The sequence below is a fragment of the Alnus glutinosa genome, chromosome 4 (genome assembly GCF_958979055.1).
Source record: "Alnus glutinosa chromosome 4, dhAlnGlut1.1, whole genome shotgun sequence".
NCBI lineage: Eukaryota > Viridiplantae > Streptophyta > Magnoliopsida > Fagales > Betulaceae > Alnus > Alnus glutinosa.
In genome coordinates this window covers 477,064-483,171 of record NC_084889.1, presented here as the reverse complement: position 1 = coordinate 483,171, position 6,108 = coordinate 477,064, and the positions used below count along the sequence as shown (strand labels likewise).

Sequence of the window (6,108 nt, the reverse complement as noted above, 5' to 3'; positions counted from 1 at the left end):
CAAAAATAAATAACTAACTGCAGTATTATGAAATACCTGCAGGTATGAGCATACCAGTATTCTCCGGGAATGGTGCAGAAAAGGTCCTGTTTGCAAGTTTATGTTTTTTTTTCTTTAAATCTAAAGTGGTTCATCTTGTAAGACAATAATTTCTACGTACCGTTCTTATTCTCTAATATGTCTGTAATCTTTTTGAACTATGATTCTAAATTAGGGTAAAATCCTTATGGTATTATGTTCTTCTTTCTATTTCTGCATAATTACTATCATCCTCAAATATCATTAGATTGAATCCTTAGTATTACTCTAATTTAGTTATGCAGTCGATCAATATTCAGATTTGCTAAAAGCTTATCCGTCAAGCAGGGATATCTAAGAGAATCAATAGATCGTATGATCAATATTTTATTTAACTTAAGCTCTAGAAAGACCTCAAATATATATAAACTTCTCCAAAGTTCGTCAGATGCGTAGGGAAAATAATCTCTCCAAAAATCATCAAATCTTTTGATCAAATTAGTTATATCAATTCACTTAAGCTTTAGAAAACCTCAACAATTAATCAATCCTTAAATTTCTAACTTCTCCAGAGTTTATCAAATGCATAAAAAGACAATATCTCTAAGTGTCATCAAATTATTTAATCAATTCCCTTCCCTATAGATCATCGAATATATATATTCCGATAAATTAGCAATCTATAATTTATGCACCTATCTCCAAAAGATATCATATACAAGATGACAGATATTTGTTAATCATAACATATCTAAATGACATACTTATATATCCTCAAAATTCACATGATCCATCAATCTACTAATTATATACCTATCTTCAAAAGGTACCATAGATGCTCGTAATACAACAAGCCATGAATCATTAATCCTTAAGATTTATCTTTTCCTTACTCTCTACGGTTAATCAGGTGTACCTCAAAATCTCCATATATGTTCTTTTGATTCCAAGGTTAACCTTATCATGATCATAGGACAACTATCAATTCTAAGTACATCAATAAAGTGTTATATCAATCTATCAACTTAATATTCATAAATCTGTAAAGATATCAAGTATCAAGATTATGCAAGTTATATCTCCAAAGAGCATTTCAAGATTATGTCTCACAATAATACTAAGTATTATTCAGTCTAATTATAAGATCAATTATACTTCCATACCTCAAATCTTCTGTTTATCATGGGCATGCTGCTGCCCAAAACCAAGAATTTTATCATCATGATGCTGAGATCATGATTATGGTAAAATCCTTCTGTACTTAAAACATCCAAATTGTTAATCTCAAATAAAGCATATCTATTCAACTCTACACTAGACAGATAATAATTCAAACATTTATAAATAGCTTTAAAGTATTCACACTTAGTGTTATAAAGTTACTGATAACTTAGAGATTATACAAAAACTAAATAAATAAATTTAAAGGTATGATCGATTTATCGATAGTAGTGTGGTGTACTATTTTATCAAGGATAGGTAGCATATACAAACATGCATCGTCCAATATCTATAGAGGAATAAGTCATCATGCTACACAAGTCCTAACTGTACGCAGTGGTTAATAATATTATTCTTACGCATATTCATAGTACATTCTTTATTTGGCATGCAATTTTTAATAGATCATATCAATATGTTTCCTAAGTTGCATAGCTATGAAAACATATAGTCATAGGAACCATATAATGCATACATTCATACAAGCATAAAAATCCTAACAATTAATGATAGTTACTATTCTCTTACGTTGCTTAACTTCATACAAAAGCTTTTAAAGAGTTTATAAAAAATTCATTTTCCTATAGCTCTTGTGTTAATCCTAGACTCCTAAGGTCAAGTCTGATAGCCTTAGATACCATACTGTAACTTACCTAAGTTATAGTATGACTCTGAATGTTCACTAGGCCACAGAGCAAACCGCTCTGATACCATACTGTAACGACCCGCTTTTTACAAAAAAACGTAAGTAATTATATCTGGATAATTACGTATCGTTAACCATTCAGAGTTGATAAAATCTAGCAGCGGAAAAATACGAATATCTTTTTTTTTTTAAACATCACCGATAGGGACAACTCCCTTACGATATATTCAGAGCTTTAACTGACATCTTCTAGAAAATACATTAAAAATCTTTACACTATTTACAAAGAAACATGTGTCACATATGACACTAAAGCCTGCATGGAACTTATTAATTACAAGTAAATGTCTAGACATATTACAAGCAAATAGTACAAACATCTATGAGTACAAAGTACTAAAATCCTAACTACACAGCTATAAATCTCTTAAGCTAGCAGTTAATCCATTCCATAATCTTCAGTACCTGCGCAAACATCTATGAGAAGGTGGTTACCGCCACAATCCCATAGTTCCATGAGTGAGCTAACTGTCTTTCAACAACATCATGATTTATGCGTTATTTTAAGGAACAGATATGACATAATGATGAGGTGATAGTTTTTCATGCAAAGTTTAACAGTTTATATAGTGATTACACTCCTCTCTTGTAAGGGCACGTCCCCCCGTTTAATCGTGTTTCTCGAGGCCGTCCCCTCTACATTACATTTTAATTAACTTGTTTTCGCACTATCGGAGACCTCCCTCCTCTAGTACTTTGAAAGCCGTTCCAATCAATATGATTATTATTGTTTCCGGTTCAACTCTATCATGAACCTTTGGGAGACGTCGCGCCCAATATTAATAGGTTGATTATTAACAGTATGCAATAATCAGTCACACGCATCCAATTAAAATAAAACATAAACACAACATTACTGAAATCCAGTGCTACCCTCAGTAAGTATAAAAATACTTACAGCCCTTTTTGTGCTGTCTCAAATCATCATCTGCATCAAACACATATACATGTGCATACTAGGTCAATATCATTACTTCTAGGAACTCATGCCTCAACATGAATTCTATTTTTATACATAGACACATACATAGAAGCGATCATCTATTAATTGAAAAATCACTTACATTTATGAACACTCAACATGGTTAAAACTTAATATTTACTTAATCAATTAGCAAATCAATACTTTGGAATAACATCTAATCTAGGTCTCAAGTAATCACTCGAGTCCTAAAATTCTTAATATCATTCTCTATAGCATAGAGAAATCAACCAACAAGAAACCTATGTATTTTTCTAACAAAACCTAATCACTTTTAGGGAACATCAATCCAATTACCAAACCGATTAACAAAACATATTAACAATTATTTCAACCAATATATTTGAGAAATCATAATAATACAGCATGCTCAATTTCCATAATACTCAATGCATTACATGATTAAACTCATGAAATCGTTCTTTAATTCTAGAGTTTTATAATTAATCAAGCCCTTAGTTTAAACAACATCACTCATTAATTATCAATAATGAAACATAATCAATACTTTTAGAGTATATATATATTTTTCAAAATATAATATACATAAATAAGTTATAATAAGAATATTCAATTCTATAATTATTAAAGTTATATTCTAATATACTAGTTACTTGATTTTATGAAAATATATACTTTTAGGCTAATTAAAAACTTAGAAACTCACATTAAGGATTTCCACTCGAAAATCCAGCGAAACGGTGAGTTTGGTCGCCGGGGAAAGTCGCCGGGAAGTCGCCGGAAAAGTCGACGGAAAAGTCGCCGGAGAAGCTGCCGGCGGCGGGTCAACGGCGGGTCGGATCACTGAATTCGGGTCATGGGCTTGAGTTTGGCGGATCTGGGCTGGATTGAGTTTCGGGTTGATGGGCTCGGAGTCTTGGGCTTCTGTGGTCTCGGGGTTGGGCCGAGGTCTTCGGGTTTTGGGCTTCTGTTGCTGGGTCTCGGGGTTGGGCCGGTCGGGTGTTGTGGGCTGGATCAGCTTTGGCTTGTGGTTTATTGGTCTGATTGGGTCGCAGTTCTGGTGGGTATGGGTCACGGGTTGGAATCTGGGTTTAGTTTACATGATTTCAAGCTACACAGTTCAGGTTTCACTGATTGCTTTGCACTGGGCAGCATCGGTCGGCCAAGGATTTTCACAGGTCTTGATCTCTGGTTGGCTCGGTGACTACATGTCAGATTCACGGGTAGAGAGGGTTCGGCCAGAATGGGTTTCTGGGTTCTGCTTCACGGATTGGCTGGGTCACGGTTTGATTGGATCACAGTGGATCGTCCGGGTTCGTTGGGTTGCTGCCGGGAATCGACTGGAATCCGGGCTCCTTGATCTTGACGGCGCCGACACAGGGGAGATCGGGTCTCCGGTTCACTGGGTCGGCTTTGATGGGTCACAGTGAGCACCTGGGTTCGGCTGCCCTCTCAATTTCCTTTCTCATTTTCTGCTGTGCCACATGAGCCTCAGTGTAGAGGAGTAGAACAGAAAAAAGGAGAAATAAAAGAGGAAGAAGAAGGAAGAAGGGAACCGGGTCTTGACGGCTTCTCTCCAAAACTCTCATCTTACACTCTCCGTATTTTTTTTTTTCTTTGTTTCTCTCAGACTGTCGGTCTTAAAAGGAGAAGTAAGAAGGATTAAAGAAAGAAGGAATAGGGAGAGAAGGAATAAAGAAAGAGGGAAAGAAAAGAAGGAATAAATTAAGAGGAAGAAGTGCGCCTTTAATAAGGAAAGTATATAAAAACCAAAGTGGAAAACTAAGTGGGAGATTGGAATAACATGCGGCTGCTGAATTCATTTTAAAATGCTAATGGAAGAGGATTTTCATTATCACTTGGATTAAAAATAAGGGCATGCGAGAGTGATGAGTGCAGGAGTTAGCTGATGAAGCGTGAGGGTAATGAGTGGAGGGAGCTGGAGAACGAATGGCTGTAATGAGTGCCTGAGCTGGAGAGTTTAATAAAAATAGTGGAGGTCGGCTGATTTTAAAACAGATAAGTGGTTGATTAATTTAAAGCAATAAATTATATATCGAATCTCCTGCAGATCAAGTTAATATGCAGGTATTTTTACACTAGGTTTTTATCAATTTAATAAATCACTAGAGTAACATTTTAAACCCGTTTTGAGTCTAGTTCGTTTCATAAATGAAAACATTTTATTACGAGGTTTAATAGACATAGTATTTATTATACTAAATAATAAAGTGTCAAAATAATATTTTGCACAACTATAAAATAAAGATAATTAATCTAATGATTAATCATTTGTCTATTTTAACTCAGTAATATTCGGTTATAAATAATTACCAGTTTTATTATAATACAGTTCATTAAATCAATTGCAAATATTATAAAAAGATAGAAAATAATTATTTTCCATCTTTACTCGAAATATTAATATGTTTTAAAATCTGGGGCGTTACAATAGGAATAGAGATGACCCAAATAATCAGGATCTAGGGATAACTTGTTCCCTAATTACAATATCACCAATATTAATAGGAATTTCTTCCAACCAACTAAAAGCATTACCAGTAGCGACTGCATCCCTTGCAAGAGTGTGAGCCACACAATTTGCTTTCCTCTGTAAGTGAACAACAAAAGAGGATCTGAAATTACCCACCTTTTCTTTAATTTCTTTTATGAAATGGCCCGAATTGTGTAAAGAACAGCTAGTTGAATTGACCTCTTTAATAATCTGAAGAGCATCACATTCTAAAATTATATAAAGAAGTTCACCTCCTTACTGAAAACCAACGCATTAAGGGCTGCAATTGCCTTCACCCATTTTGGATCCACCACTTACCTTTTGAGGAAAACTACGGGCACCTAGAAAAAATCATAGCAGTCACGAGTTATAATACCAATGCCAATATAGCCTTTTTTCTTGTTGACCACAGCGTCCCAATTGACATTGATGGCTCTACCGGTGGAGGTTACCATAAAATCTGTCCCACTTCTTCCCTAATTACTGTTTTGCGAGGAGAATTACAAAATGGGCCCCTTGGCATGTATTGCATCATTGCTCGCTTGATGTATACCCAAAACTGGTGATGCTCCGTTATGCAATATGTGATATGTTATTCCTATGTCACATTACCCTATATCAATCATACACTAAGAGATATTGGGTGTGTAACCTATGTATATGAGATCCACATGTATAAGTCCTACACCCTATGTATCTTGGTGT

General features: G+C 34.7%; 1 long non-coding RNA gene across 2 annotated transcripts; it reads right to left on the bottom strand.

Moving 5' to 3' along the window:
* Positions 1-2,101: 2,101 nt before the first annotated feature.
* Positions 2,102-3,890, bottom strand: LOC133866774 (uncharacterized). 2 transcript variants are annotated; one of them, XR_009899917.1, is made up of 3 exons: positions 3,595-3,682; positions 2,844-2,873; positions 2,102-2,362 (listed from the first exon to the last, which is right to left on the bottom strand). It is a non-coding gene; the product is annotated as an uncharacterized LOC133866774 (long non-coding RNA). The 2 variants fall into 2 exon arrangements; XR_009899916.1 differs by lacking the exon at positions 2,844-2,873 and having other exon boundaries at positions 3,595-3,890.
* Positions 3,891-6,108: the final 2,218 nt, after the last annotated feature.